Genomic DNA, 16,414 nt, shown 5'->3' with positions numbered 1-16,414 from the left:
ACAAAAACCTGAATCGAGAAACTAATTTATATTCAAGCAATCAACATACCTCCCAATAAGGTAGCTTGAAAAAAATTGATCTTTTTTTCCATCTTGATAACTCATCCAAGTCAACTTCTTCTTCTTCTTCTTCCTCTTCCTCGGATTCAAAATCTTCATCCTCACTGTCAGCTACTGAAGCAACACATTCAGTCCTTTTTCTTTTCTTTCCAGGTTCTCTACCATTTCCAAAATTATTTCTGTAATTTTTCAAGAGTTGAGCAATATTACGGCCACTTAATATTCTGTCCTTTCTCCCATGTTCAGCATGTCCATCAAACCATGTTTTTTTTTAACTTGATACATATGTGTTGGAGGTAGAGACTTTCTATGGCACATAAAGACATGTTTTCTGCTGTGACTCAACAACAAACTATCTGTGTTCTTCCCACATATAGGACAGCCCATTTTTCCCTTTACTTTGCAGCCAGCCAGATTCACGTAAGATGGAAAATCACTTATATTCCAAAGAAGCATTGCCTTAAGTGTAAACGTCATTTTACTAAAAACATCATATGTCAATTATCCATTGCTCCACAAATGCATTAGATCCTCAATAAGAGGTTCTAAGTAGACATCAATGCTATTTCCCGGTTGATGTGGACCTGGAATCAACACGGTAAGCATGATGTTCTCCTTCGTCATACATAGGTGAGGAGGCAAATTATAGTTCACCAGCAAGACCGGCCAAGAACTATACCTTGTATTCTTTATGATAAAAAAGTTAAATCCATTTGTGGACAGTCCAAGACGGATGTTCCTTGGTTCAGCAGCAAATGATGGGTATTTATCATTCATTTGATCCCACGTCATAGAATCTACTGGATGGCGTATCTTCCCATCGTTGCTCTTGTTACTGAAATGCCACCTTAAGTCCTTAGCCATTTCTTCAGACCTAAACATCCTCTTCAGACCTAAACATCCTCTTCAGACGAGAAATTATCGGAAAGTACCGTAATACTTTTTGTGGGATACCCTTCTTGACTTCACCAGTGTGCATATTGCTCTTCCATCTTGAAGCCTTACATTTGGGACAGTTGTCCAGCTTCTTGTACTTCTTTCTGAATAGGCAAAAATCATTTATGCAGGCAAGAATCTTTTGATAACCTATATCAAAAGACTTCAGAAATTTCTTCACATCATTTAGTGATGTGTGAAGTACATTACCATCTGGTAACATTTCTGACAATTTCTCAAGGCGATCATTGAAGCTTTTGTCGGACCAGCCATTCTGTGTCTTCATTCTAAACAATGTCACAATGGCTGATAGCTTGCTATGGGAAGAACAACTTGGATATAAAGGGGTTTCTGCATCAGCTAGCTTTGCGTAGAACTCATCATCTATCTTCTCTTCCCCCTCATCATTCTCACAATTTCTTAACGGCTCTTCATCCATAAACTCAGCAACTTGATATAAACCACAAATCTCATCATTCCACCGACTTAATTTCTCAACGAATTCACCCCCTGAGTCCACTTCACCGTGATGATACCAATCTTTCCCCAACTTGTAAGTCTCATCCATGCCTCTAGTTACTAGATGAGCAACCACAACACTACACAAATGACGATCTACATTTCTACAGTCAATGCATGGGCATATTACCATGCCACTGTCTCCTAACTCAGCAGCCACCGTCCGGACAAATTTCCAGGCACCTATTTCGTATGCTGGATCAAGTCTTCATTGTATTTGGAAGGAAGAACGACACAAACGAAGATACCTTAATGTCTATATTCCTTTATTGAAATCCTAACATTATGTAATCAATTACATACCTGCTAAGATGAACCCATTCCTTGTCCAGCATTTTAGTTTTTAAATAGTTGAATCTAAAACTAAGCATAAGTTTTTAAACAGCTAACAAAAATAAATACAGAAATCTAAATAAAGCAGATGTGACCAAAACCAAGCAACAATCAGTTCAAGCACATGAAGAGGACACAAACATGCAATTTTCAGATTCGACCAAAATCAAGCAACAATCAGTTCGCACATGAAGAGGACACAAACATGTAATTTTCGAATCTGAACAAATATTTTAACGAAAATGTGAACAAACTTACAGATTTGTTGTTTAGGTTTTAGATTTCTCTTCTTTCAAGTTTGTCTTTGTTGTCGGACGAGCTTGACACCTCACAAAACGAGATTAAAAGTGAAATTTAGGTTACTGATCGAAGATAAGAATGAAATTGAAACAAAAAAACAATTAGCTGTCTAATTTAGGTTATATACCTTCGTCGTTCTTCGTCTGAGAAATCGAAGAGAAGAAGATATAGCTTGTCTGAGAAATCGAAGAGGAGAAGATATAGCTCGACAGAGAAATTGAAGAAGAAGATATAGCGCGACACAGAGACAGAAGGAAATTGAAGAAGAAGATACAGAGATAGAAGGAAATCGAAGATACAGAAATTTGGTCCGCGATGGCGACGGTGGTAGATTGTGTCTAAGTTTTCAGACTTAAACTTTTTATTTTTTTGAGACTTATGTTTTGTGATAGAATGAAAATTTTTGCTAAGTGTTAGAGCGGTTGAATAAATTTTGGGCCACCAAAGTGATTTTCGCATCCCACTTATGCTATAAATGGGCTTAGCACTAATAAAGTGCTTTAATATAATTTCTAAAATCCGAAAGTATTCTTTAACAGACAGTTACAGAATTAGTGCTATCAATAAGCAAATTTGTTGTAGTGAGCGGCGGTGGTGGAGGAGGAGGATTCGCCTGGATCTGCCGCCAACGAGTCATCAAAACCGCCGTCGGATCGACCTTCTCTTCGTCAACGTGGATCTTCATCTTCATCGTCCCCAGGATCGTCATCGTCTTTCACGGAAGAACAACGAGCGATCGTGAGGGAGATAAAGTCGAAGAAGGATTACTATGAGATTCTTGGATTAGGAAACACATGTTCAGTTGAAGATTTGAGGAAATCGTGTCGGAAACTCTCGTTAAAAGTTCATCCCGATAAGAACAAGGCTCCTGGTTAAGTCTGTGTCTTAGATTGTTGCCTTCTAGGTCGCTTTAATGGTGTGTGAAAGGTGAAAGCTTTAAGCTTCGTTTCTATCTCCTTGAGAACAATAAGGAGTGGTGCAAATTGTGACACCAATCTCTTCGTCTCTGGCAGTAAACCCTTTTTTATCACTAGATTCATTTCTGGGTTTTGGGGTTTCTGGCTTTTTAACAAATCCCATCTAAATCTGATTGCTCTTATTCCTGTTGTAGATGGATTATAGCTCCTAGCTAGCTACTGAATGAAGTGTACTATGCGTTCTCACAGGCAAAGCGAGAGTTCAGTTTTGGTGATAGTTTAGAAGAGAGTAACTGAGTTAGAGGAACAAGTGGAGAGAATTTGGAGCCAGACTCATTGAGGTAGCAGCGTTATTGATATATATGTTTATTACCCTTGTCTTGTTCGTGGTGTGGAAGAAAAAACAATATTGAAGCTGTGTTTTCTTTTCTTGCAGCTCCTAAGCTTAGAACAGCCATGACTTTTCGTCTTTACACATAAATGAGCAAATGTTCTGGAGATTGCAAAAGTAAAGAACCTTTGATTCATGTTTAACCTCCGATTTTTGCAGGAAAGAAGGTAAATTGTTGTAAGAAGTGCAAGTGGCTATCGCGGTCAAGTTTGTCTATGTTCTCAATGAACACTTGTAGGACATGCTCGAAAATGAGTTTTATGTTGGTGCTTACAAGGTCTATTCACTTGGCTTTTAATGTTTTGGTATTATAAAGGGTTGAATCTTTATTTTTCAATAACTGTTGTGTTTTTTAGTTGATTGTATTCATATGATCCAGGGAGATTCTTTAAAGAACAAGGACTAAGATTCATGTTTTATTTATTCATGTTTCAGGGAGTTGTATACTTACTTACTAGCTCAAGCAAAGCAACAATGTGGTGGACAGATTACTTCTAAGATGAATGGAATGGTTAGTTTCCTCGTGTTTCTTATCGTAAAGTGGTGCTTCCTGCTGCTCTAATGATTTATGCTCTCTATATCATCTCTAGCAAATACTTGTGTTCCTTTGATTCTTATTTGTTTGTAAATTGCTCTAGTTTATGACGATAGTGACAAAATAAGGTTCATCTAATTAAGGAGCTCGATAGAGTAACCATACATGTTAGTATTTAAATGTTACTTTCATGCTTTACCAGGTTTGAACAGAAGAAGACAGTAGCAGTATTGAGATGGAATTTAGTGCAGCAAGGCAAGAAGGCTTTGTTTCAAAATCCCAAACATACTAATCGAATTGAAAGTAAGAAAAGAATCTATTGGTACATCATATCATTTCATCATTCATTATAATCATACATTTTATCATCATATCAAAGTATATGATATCAAACAATAGACATATCCAATCACATAGTTTCCAAGCCTATACAAGCAATTCATGAAGAACATGTTTAGAAAATAATCATTGTGTTTCCGCGATTACCACCCTCACATTTGCCACTTAAATGTTGAAACTCAGTTCTCCTTTCCCATGTCAGACCCAATATTAAAGAATACTCATACAAGCTGCAGCTCCATCCAACCTCAGTTTGCCAACCAAACATTACAATGTCACCATTTACTCTATACCAACGAGCCTCCGAAACACATAAGTAAAATCACAACCAACCGTTAAAATCGAAATCCCATCCGTTGAATATGTAGCTAGTAATAGCATGAAGAACTCCACAAAGTTTCGGGAAAATCGGACATTTCTATGAACTCCAAATGTTGCCTTGAAGAACCTATCTCGGAACAGCATCTTAGGATATCTGAGTTTACAGACTTTGCAGTTACTTTTCCAGAAAGAAACGACCATAACTCCTCGAGTTTAAGTCCGATTAAAGTTCCGTAAACTGCTACGGATTCTTCACTGAATCAGCTTTCCAGAGACGCCTAACTCGTGATCTAACTCCTTCTGTTTCGACGGGAATCATCCCCACAAAACATGAACTCGGATCTGCCTCCTTAATTAATTTTCCTCCTTTCTTTTTATTTGCTTCCTCCACCTCTGTTTACTATGGTTTTGCTCCTCCACCACCACCTAGACTTTCCACGGCCATGACATGAATAAACAGACCCCACCTGTGTTCTCCACCACCGTCGCAAATGGCAACGTCTCGTTCTCCCCTCTCCTTCACGACTACTTTTCTCTCCTCTTCTCCCTTTATCTCCCTTTTCTATCTCTTCTTCCACTTCCATCTCTCGGCTCCATATTGTCGTCTTCTCTTTCATGTCCTCTCTTCTATTTTCAACTCTCTCAAAAGCTTCCCTTCTCTCCTTCTTGCAGCGAGGGAGATACATACGTAGGTCTATATATATATATATATATATAAATATGTGCACTATGCACACTTCTAAACGTCCAAACCCTTGTCGTTTCAATCAATAGAGTTACTGGGCCTTCATGGGCTGAAAATTATTAACAAAAATCAGCTTAACTCCCAATTAGAAGAAAATTATATGTCGGTTTGGGTTCACAAATGAGATGGTTAGGGTTTAGATTTTACAAGTAGAACAAAATTATATGTCGGTTTGGGTTCACAAATAAGATGTTAGAGTTTAGATTTCACAACTAGAACGAAATTATATGTCGGTTTGGGTTCACAAATGAGATGATTAGGGTTTAGATTTTACAAGTAGAACAAAATTATATATCGGTTTGGGTTCACAAATGAAATGGTTAGGGTTTACATTTTATATGTATCGGTTTGGGTTTATTAAAGAGCGATTTAAGTTTTTTAAATTTTATAATAATGTATACAGATTTTATTTCCTTATTTTATAAGGGAGTGAATGGAGAGGTTCACCCCTAGGGGTGAACCCAAGTATTGTTCGTAATTTAGTATGCGAATCAAATCAGCAACAATATTATCAGCAATTCAGCAAGCAATTACGATAATTAAATTCTCAAACCATCGAATAAACTATGAAACTATACTAGGTATAATATGGAAACCTCACACACAATTCCATAACAAAAACATGAATCAAGTAAGTAAGAAAGATTGAACCAATATATATAAGCGAATCACACGCTAAAATGTATATCAAGCTAACGAGAGCAAATGTATATCAAACACCTAATAATCATATACCACTATCTATTTTTTCTTAATAATTAATGACTCGGTAATGAACGAGAGCAAACCGGCGATACCTACAACAATATAGAAAAAAATTAATTGTTAAATTAAAGAAAACAATATTATATATATGACTTTTCTAAAGTAAAAATATGATCTTTATTTATATGTTATACCCTCCCAATAGGCGGGCTAAACTCTTTTAATACAGTTGTCATTGAGTAAATCAATAGACTCCGTAATTTCCACAGAGTAACCATTATGATTTATGGTGTATCATCCTCCTCGAGCGTAGCTCATTCGCACCTAACTGTTGCCACAAACTATTAAAACAGAAAAAAAAAAAAGAGTTCTCTGGTAATCGAGTCTTAGCAAGGATGTCAGAAACTTTGTTGCTCTCAAATGATATCCAGCTAATCTTGATCATTTCAAATCTTTTAATCCATTTCATTACTTCTCGGATTCAATTATAGGTTGCAAAGTTCATATGGGTTCCGTTGAGAAGATTGACCACCTCTTTGCTGTTTGCTAGCATGGTTCATTACTAAGACCATAGCCTAAAACTCACTTTTAAAGAGTTATTTGTTGTTGTCCCAATAGCGTGTCCAGATCCCATGTTAAGATAGATAAAATTTGAAATTCTAAACTTCCCTAAAACTTTGCTATCATTCATTTCTATTTACTTCAAAAATCTTTATTTGTTTTCCATATCTTAGATATTTTACTTGTTCTCCAAGATTTTCTATACTCGATCAATGAAATACCCTAGAATTGTTATAGGAAAGTTTAGAATTTCAAATTTTATCTATCGATGAAATACTTCACTCGTATTACCATCCATAAACTTCCAGTGCTACTATGGGACAGTGAAGCAGTCTACACCACTGAGAAAGAAGTCGATCACATTGTCACCCAAGATTCACCTCAAGGAAGAGTGAGAGTTGGCTGAGTTGCACCATTTCGCTTTAAATTTTATTGTTCCCTAAAAATTTGCTATCATTCATTTCTATTTACTTCAAAAATCCTTATTTGTTTCCATATCTTAGATATTGTACTTCCTCTCCAAGATTTTCTATACTCGATCAATCATATACAGTAGACATCTAAATTATAGATATTGAAGTCCAGTAGAGGTTTTTAACTCATAACTAGGATTTAACCCGCGGTACACCGCGGGAAAATATGTTTAATTTAAAAAAATTCAAATTTATATTGTATGTACTTGTTATTTTATTAATTTTAAAAATATAAAATTTTACAGGTATTTGATGTAAGTATTCAAAGTATAGGATTTTTGTAGTGTTTTCAAGGTTTTAACCTGTGTGATATATTTATAGTTGAAACACAATCTTTTATGGGTGTGAGATGATGGATGTATGCAACGGTGAGATATGAAATGAATGGATGGCAGGGTATTTCAATTCCCCTTATGCAATTGTAGTACAAGAGGTGTCAATCCAATCTGAGAGTTGTGAACAATCAAGATGTGTATATGAGCCTAAGTTAAGCCAAATATGCAAAGGATGTTTGTCACTAACAATCCTATTAATGAAATGTAAAGAGCAGAAAGTAAAACTACTAGAACTAGATACTAAATGTAAATGGAACAGAATGATTATCACTAAAATGAAGCTAGAATAGAAATAGAAACTATACTAATGAACTAATGCAAGACAATAATGAACAGGAAAGTAAGTAAATGCAACAGAAATGCAAATAGAATGAGACTAGAGATAAGACAGGACAACTACAAATCATGAACAAGAGTTCTGGGGATGAACTCGAGCAAGCACTCGATCGAGTGTAGATCGAGTGCAGGGTCGAGCTGGACAAATCCGTGAAACAGAGCAATGCAAGAAAAACAGAGCAACACAAGAACGAATCAAACAACAATCAAACAGCAGGATTAAGACTTAAAAATCAATAAACAAGGAAGGCCTTGAGGAGGGATTCATGGGCTGGACTAATGATTGAGGTTATCTAACTTGGTCAACAAATCTCAAGCAAACTCTGAGCTAATCTCTAGACATATAAATCTAAGACAAGTTTCTTCCACTCTCATGGCAAGAAACAATCAAACCTATGCAATTCTAGACTTGTTCTCACACAGTAAAGAATCTACACAAGCAGGCAGTAAGCAATACATCTCAAACCAAACAAGACCTCTAATCTCTTAGCAAGCCTAATGGTAAGCTCTAGAGCTAGCCTTATTTATGCTCCTTAAACATTGGTGTGATGCTAAGATGCTTGAAATCAAACCCTAACCTCTCAGTTCAGGATTAGCATTAAGAACATCTAGCCTAGAAGAGATTCTACCACAATCAAGCTTGACCAAAGCAAACAAACCTCAAACACAGCCCAACCTAACCCATCCTCAAGATCCTAAGCTACTACTCACAAGAACACATGATGAGCATCAAAGTCATAAACCCAGAAAATACTGAAACTTGCATCAAATGAAAGATAAAACAAAGATCTATAACATTCAAGAAGGAATCAAACATGAATTCTTAATATCTTGAAAGTTATGAAACCAACAAAATCCAAGAATCTTCTGTTTTCTCTCTTAAAAGAGTACAAGATCTAAGAAAAATAAAAGTGCAAAAGGAATAATTCCCAAAAGGGTAAAAACTAGGTTTCTAACTATTCTAAAAAGCTGGACTCTTTGGTTGCTGCAGGTACAAGGCTTTATATAGGAGAGGAGGTCGAAGCCCTAAAAATACTAAAAGACAAAATAGTCAACGGCTCGGTCAACTCGACCATGTGCTCGGTCGAGTGGCTGGTCGAGTTGGCTTTTCTTCTGCTTCCTCCACTCGGTCGAGTCCTCCTCAGCACACGGTCGAGTGTCTGGTCGAGTGAGCAGTCGAGTTGGACTCTGGACCTTGTTGCTTCAACCTTAACTCTCTCTTGCTTTCTCCTCAGCATTGCTTCCATGCTCCTTAAGCTCCAAAAGCACCTGTTTATGCATGAAAAGATGCAAATGCAATGCAACTATACTCTAATGCATGATTAGTCCTAAAGCTACACAATAATGGCCTAAATGGATAGCAAAAGATGCAAAAGATGTTAATAAACTAAGGGAAAACAAGGTAAAATATATGAACATCAACACCCCCAAATTTAGTCTTTGTTTACCCTCAAGCAAATAATCAAGACATAAGAAGGTAGGTGAGGTTTGAAAGTGGGATCTCAGCTCCTAAAGCTTGCAAATAGACTATCTAGAATCAATGTCCAAGTTACTAGTACTATGATGCAAGTTGAATGAGCTGTACTTAAAGATTTTAGACAAGCATATCACAACCTTTACTGATTTGAGCCTTAGATATCCACATGCATTCAAATCAACCATTTCCTTTAACATTCATTAATCAAGAACACGAATCAATTCTATGCAATGCTTAAACTCATTTGGCTTGGAGATAAAAGTTTAGAGACAATGATGGTCTCTCTTTAGAGTGGGGCTTATCAATATCAAGGTTCTCTCATAAAAAAATGGATTGAGCTTTAGAAGAATGCTAAAGGTAAGAACACTTAGACACATACAAGAACAAAATCTTGTCTACCCAAAGGCACCCAAAGTGTTTATCCTATCAATCTAAACCCAAATGATCCTAGTGCTACCCTTTAACTTCTTCTTTTCTGTTTCACCCTTTTCTCTTTTGGTTTTCAAGTCTTTAGGAGAGGTTTCTTATTTGATCTTTCTAGTGGGATGGGGGATTCTTACTTATTTGCTATGGTTCTCTTTTCTTCTTATTCTTACGACATACAAGCTTTTTGCTAGACTTTTCTTTTTATTTCTTTTCTTGTCTTTAACTAGAACCATCGTAATAAAATTTTACTTCCCATCATTTCACTAGACCTTGCTTAAACACATTCTCCTCTTAAAGACTCTACCCTTTTTCTTTCTCTTTTTCCTCTTTTCTTTTCAAAACAACCAAGTCCCAAACCCAACAAGTGAACCACCTAGTCCTATCTAGTTTGAAAAATGCAAACTAGAACTACACAAGGTTTTACTCTTGTCAGTTCAAACCTAACACTTTCTACCAAGCTCAATCCTAAAAATATAGGCCACAACCACACAAGAATAAACATGGCTTGAAAGAAGGGTTGGTTAAGGGGTAGGGAAACTGATTTTAATCAGCTACTTAGATCAACAAGAGTGGTAAAAATGAGAAAGATGATCCAAATATGTATATGGTATCCATGAGTTTAAAGCAATGCACACATTGATATTGAAATTCAATATTAGGTTCTTATAAATAGGAAATAGTGTCAAATCACAACATGCTTCAATATAGACCAAATGCAATGTAGGAATTCAAGGCTTGGTTCAATCTTATGCTTCTAACTACTCAACTAGCATCAAAGTACTATTAACTTGGGCATTGATCCTAGTCTAGTGAATAAGCAAGCTAACAAGGATATACTCATCATAGATCCCTAATGCAAATATTATACAATCCTAAATGAAACATGCTAAACAAGATCCTAATATGCAATGCAAACTACATGAACACTCTTTTTTTTATAAAGATTTTTGCTAAAATTTTTCAAATTTTTAGGGTTTTTCTATGCCTTAGATGCTTATGCAAATACTAATATGAAGATGCTAAAAATTTGAAATAAGAACACAAAACACAATGTCAAATGCTATCTCAAACCCTCCCCCAAACTTAAATCACACAGTTCCTTGTGTGAAAGAAATTTGTAAGAGGATTCAAGACTAAAAACAAAACACAATTTCAAATGCAATGATATTTACAAGTTAAGGTGATAGTGGTACCTCAAGGGTTGTGGAAGAAGTTGTCCACATCCTCTTGCATGCTGTCAAAGGAGTAGTTGGGGTCTTGTTGGTGACTTCGAGATGGAGATTGGGGCAGCTCGACGACGGCAATCGACCTGCACTCGGTCGAGTGCGTGCTCGAGTGGGGGGGGGGTCGAGCTGGACCGGGTGTGTCCCTCTCTTCTTCTGTTTAGACTCCCTTGCTTCCCTGACCATGCAAATACCAAGACAAAAGTCAAAATACCAAAATCGTAAGCAATATATACAGAGATACCTTAGGGACTTCCTCCCTAGTGAGCTTGTTTAAAGTCACTAAGCTTGACTTCTATAGGTTTTGAAGCTTGAAGGGCATCCTTGAGAAGCATTGAGCACTTTTCATGTGTCTCCTTTTCTCCCAAATACTTCTTAACTCTCTGACCATTAACTGTAAACTCACTGCCATTTTTGTTGAGAAGTGTGACAGCTCCATATGGTAAAATCTCTTTTACTTCAAAAGGACCTCCCCATCTACTTTTCAACTTCCCAGGGAATAACTTGAGTTTTGAATTGTAAAGCAAGGCTTGGTCTCCAGCCTTTAGGTCTTTGATGAGAATCTTCTTATCATGGAAGGCCTTAGTCCTCTCCTTGTAGATTTTGGAGTTTTCATAAGCTTCCAATCTGATCTCCTCAAGTTCATGCAGATCAAGGCTTCTCTTAGCTTGTACTGTCTCAAGATCCAAATTCAAAAGTTTGATTGCCTATAGACCTTTGTACTCAACTTCAACTGGGAGGTGACAAAACTTTCTATACATAAGCTGGAATGGGGTTCTCCCTATAGGTGTTTTGAAAGCTGTTCTATAAGCCCAAAGTGTTTCATCAAGTTTACTAGACCAGTCCTTCCTTGTTGCTCCTACTATTCTTGATAAAATGGCCTTGATCTGTTTGTTTGACACCTCAACTTGTCCACTTGTTTGAGGGTGATAGGCTGTAGACACCTTGTGCTTAACTCCATACTTCCTTAGCATCCCTTCAAAAATCTTGTTGATGAAGTGTGTCCCTCCATCACTTATTACAACTCTTGGGATTCCATACCGTGGAAAGATTATGGTCTTGAAAAGTTTGAGAACCACCTTATGATCATTAGTGGGGCTGGCAATGGCTTCCACCCATTTGAAGACACAGTCCACTACTACTAAGATGTAGACATTACCATTTGAAGGAGGATTAAAAGGTCCCGTGAAATCAATTCCCCACACATCAAATATCTCAACTTCAAGAATTGGATTTTGAGGCATCTCATTCCTTCTTGTTATATTCCCCATTCTTTGGCAAGCATCACACTTTGTGATGAACTTGTGGGTGTCCTTGAATAATGTAGGCCACCATAGGCTAGCTTGTAAGACTTTCTGGGCTGTCTTAAAGGTTGTAAAATGGCCTCCATAAGCAGAACCATGGCAATGTCCTAACACTCCTTCAACTTCATTCTTTGCTATGCACCTTCTAAACAATCCATCTGATCCCTTCTTGTATAAGTAAGGTTCATCCCAATAGTATCCATTGATGTCCTTGAGGAGCTTCTTCTTCCTATAGGGGTCCATATCTGCTGGGACTTCTTCACACACCTTGTAATTGACTATATCAGCATACCAAGGCAGATCCTCACTCTCAAGTGCCATCCACTCCTCCATTTCATCCTGCTCGATCGGGCACCCAAACACACTCGGCCGAGTGCCTGTTCGAGTGGGTGGTCGAGTTGTGGGCCGTGTTGTCCCAATCAGCATCAGTTTCTCCTCAGGCATCGAATCATCAATTGGAATCTCCTCTACTATCCTCTTCCTGGACAAGTGATCAGCTACTCCATTCTCTATCCCCTTTTTATCAACTATTTCCATGTCAAACTCTTGGAGAAGCAAAATCCATCTCAACAACCTTGGTTTTGAATCCTTTTTTGAGTATATGTGCCTCAAAGCAGCATGATCAGTGTACACAATTACCTTGGACCCTATTAAGTAGCTTCTGAATTTTTCAAAGGCAAATACCACTGCTAGGAGCTCTTTCTCTGTTGTTGAATATCTTCCTTGAGTTTCATCCAAGGTTCTACTTGCATAATGAATCACATGCAGCCTCTTATCTTTTTTCTGTCCTAGGACTGCTCCTACTGCAAAGTCTGAAGTATCACACATAATCTCAAATGGAAGATCCCAGTTTGGAGCTTGGACTATTGGAGCTGAAATCAAAGCAGCCTTGATCTCCTTGAAAGCCTTCAAGCAATCTTCATCAAAGTTGAACTCAGTTTCCTTACAAAGCAACCTTGTCAATGGCCTAGCTATCCTTGAGAAGTCCTTGATGAATCTTCTATAAAACCCAGCATGACCAAGAAAGCTTCTTATGTCCTTGACTGTTTTGGTGCTTGAAGTTGAACCATGACTTCAATCTTTGCCTTATCAACCTCAATCCCTTTCTCTGAAATCTTATGACCAAGAACTATCCCTTCTTCAACCATGAAGTGACACTTTTCCCAGTTCAAAACTAGATTTGTCTCCTCACATCTCTTTAAAACCCTGCACAAATTAGCAAGACAAGAAGAAAAGGAGTCTCCATAGACAGAGAAGTCATCCATAAAAACTTCAACAACATCCTCAATGAGATAAGAGAAGATAGACATCATGCATCTTTGAAAAGTTGCTGGTGCATTACATAATCCAAATGGCATCCTTCTATAGGCAAAAGTACCATATGGACATGTGAATGTTGTCTTCTCTTGATCATTAGGATGAATAGGAATTTGGAAAAATCTAGAATATCCATCCAAGAAACAGTAGTGAGTGTGATTAGCTAATCTTTCCAACATTTGATCAATGAAAGGAAGAGGAAAATGATATTTCCTAGTGGCTGAATTAAGCTTTCTATAATCAATGCACATTCTATGTCCTGTAATGGTTCTAGTGGGAATTAACTCATCATGATCATTCTTTACCACAGTAATTCCTCATTTTTTAGGGACACAATGAACTGGTGAAACCCAAGTACTATCAGAGATAGGATAGATTACACCAGCATCAAGCAACTTAAGGATCTCTTTTTTAACTACTTCCTTTAGGTTGGGGTTTAACCTTCTTTGAGGTTCAATGCTGGAGTAAGATTCATTCTCAAGATGGATTCTATGCATGCAGAGACTAGGTGAGAGTCCTTGAATGTCATCCAAGGTATAACCAATAGCTTTTCTATACTTTCTTAGCTCAACAACTAGCAAATCAAGTTCTTTTTTACTTAACTTAGCATTTACTATCATAGGATAAGTAGAGTTCTCACCTAGAAAAACGTACCTTAGCCCAGTTGGGAGAGGTTTGAGCTCTACTTTTGGTGCTTTTAGTTCAGACCAATCATCTGTGGAGGACTCGGCAGTGCACTCGGTCGAGTGGCTCTGGTGCTCGGTCGAGTGCGTGGTCGAGCTATCCAGATTTGCTATTTGAACTGACCAGACTTCTTCTCTTAATGCAGGTAACCCCTCAAAAACCTCTGGATGGTCTGATTCCCTACAGGAGTCCAACATCTCCTCATAGGCCTTGGTTTCTTTATGAATGAATCATTCCTCCCCACTTTTGGTTAAGGCAGTCCTAAGGTGATCTTGTTCTGCTAGTTCTTCCATCAGTTCTCCTGCTAATTTGTCCATCTCTTCAACCCAAAAGACTTGCCCTCCAATGGTTGGTTTCTTCATAGCCTCTACAATATCAAATGTCATCTTGAGGTCCTCTCCCAAGTTGAGATCAATCTTCCCTTGTCTCACATCTATTATTGCTCCTGCTGTAGCTAGGAAGGGTCTCCCTAATATTAAAGGGTCTTTTGGTTCTTCATCCATTTCCAAGACTACAAAGTCTGTTGGGACTTCTTGGAGATGATGGGTACGTTAGAAAAGTGTGTCTTGGCGAAGCTGTGAATCATGGAGCATCTCTCAACTTCAGCGAATATGCGGCTTCTTGCCCACTTGTGTGTTGTGGCTCTTATGTTCCAAGTTTAGCACATATCAACCAACTTGCAGGATTCAAGAAGGAAAGAGAAGAAGAGGAGGCGAACCAACAACCACTCGCTAACAAGAAGACTCACTATTAATTAATAGCTTTTTTTTTTGCATATCTTTTCATTCGTTTTTGTTTTGCATTGTCCTCTGCACACAATGACCCTTATTCTTGTTTCTGTTACAGTTTTAGCTGATCAGACATTATACAAATGTTCTTGTTCTGACTCCCCCGAATTCCCCCTCTCATTTGTAGTCATTTACCTCTCTCAGGCGTACTTGGTTACTGCATTCTGCATTTTAATATTTTTTTTACCCTGGTGTTTCCTTATTTTGTGATATTCAAGGTTTTTGTTGTTTCTTGTTTATCACAATGTAAGCATATTATATAAGTTAAACTAGTTGATATACGGGTTGTTGTATACTATGTTATGATAATCAATTTAAACTTATTTAATAATTATAAAAAAGAAGCATAACAAATAAATTTCACCTTCAATAACAGCTTTGACACTTTTTTTTAATTCAAATTATACAATACCAAAATACATCACTTATTTAAATATAATTAGAATGTACAAACATATCTCTTGAATTTCTTCAATTTTTATTGTTGAACTTTGATAATAGTTTTCATATGCATTTTGAGCATTTGACAGTAAACAACATATTATTAATGATAACAATGAAAATTTTCTATAATATTCATATATTTAATTTATGTTGTTAATATAAAATATCATATCACCTAAACTATTTAAGGGTTAATATGATGAGTCTTGTTAAAAAAATGCATTACTATTTTGATGGAGGTAAAAGAGAGTCAAAAAATTTGATTTGATGATTATATTACAAAAAGTTCGTTTAAACAGTCCATATTTCTAAGATAAAAAAATATACATGAATATATAAGAAATAATCAAACATTCAAATTAAAGAATGGAGATTGCTTCTTTAGCTTCATTCGCTTATTGTGATATGATTAAAATGTATATTTAAAATATGTATCGATAAATGAATTTTCTTGTACCATTAGCCATCAAAGTTTTGTTATGCATATTTATTTTTAATTTAAATTATAAGAAAACAAAGAAGAATGGAAAATCACATATAAACAAAGAAAAAAAATTAAAGAAGGTGATCTGGTTGCGGAAGTCAAGAGAGAAATGGTTCAACTTGGGGGGACCGGAATACCAGCTTCTTTCATACCTTCACTATTATTTGACAACGTCGGAATAGGGTTGAGGCTTTGAAAAATGATGCTGGAGTTTGGTTGACTGATCCACAGGAGCTTGAAAACATGGTAGTGGCATACTATAAGCGGTTATACTCTTTGGCGGATGTTGACTTGGTTGTTGCTGGATTACCAAGAGGAGGGTTTCAAGCATTCACCTAGGAAGAGAAGCTCAGTCTCAGTAAGCCTATGCTTGCTGAAGAGGTGAAGAATGCTATCATTAGTATGGGTGCATATAAAGCTCTGGGCCTAGATGGATACCAACCCATCTTTTACCAGAAGTG

General features: G+C 36.9%; 1 long non-coding RNA gene across 3 annotated transcripts; it reads left to right on the top strand.

Annotated features, from left to right (window-relative positions):
• Positions 1–2,669: 2,669 nt before the first annotated feature.
• Positions 2,670–6,903, top strand: LOC147924742 (uncharacterized). Of its 3 annotated transcripts, XR_015587641.1 has the most exons (6): positions 2,683–3,160; positions 3,260–3,406; positions 3,616–3,733; positions 3,892–3,967; positions 4,194–4,294; positions 6,593–6,903. It is a non-coding gene; the product is annotated as an uncharacterized LOC147924742 (long non-coding RNA). The 3 variants fall into 3 exon arrangements; XR_015587639.1 differs by lacking the exon at positions 6,593–6,903 and having other exon boundaries at positions 2,670–3,160; positions 4,194–4,362; XR_015587640.1 differs by lacking the exon at positions 6,593–6,903 and having other exon boundaries at positions 3,502–3,733; positions 4,194–4,362.
• The last annotated feature ends 9,511 nt before the right edge of the window (positions 6,904–16,414 follow it).

This window comes from Camelina sativa, chromosome 17, assembly GCF_030686135.1.
Source record: "Camelina sativa cultivar CO46 ecotype springtype chromosome 17, ASM3068613v1".
Lineage (NCBI taxonomy): Eukaryota > Viridiplantae > Streptophyta > Magnoliopsida > Brassicales > Brassicaceae > Camelina > Camelina sativa.
The sequence above is the reverse complement of the archived record's forward strand: the minus strand, read 5'-3'. Positions and strand labels throughout refer to the sequence as shown.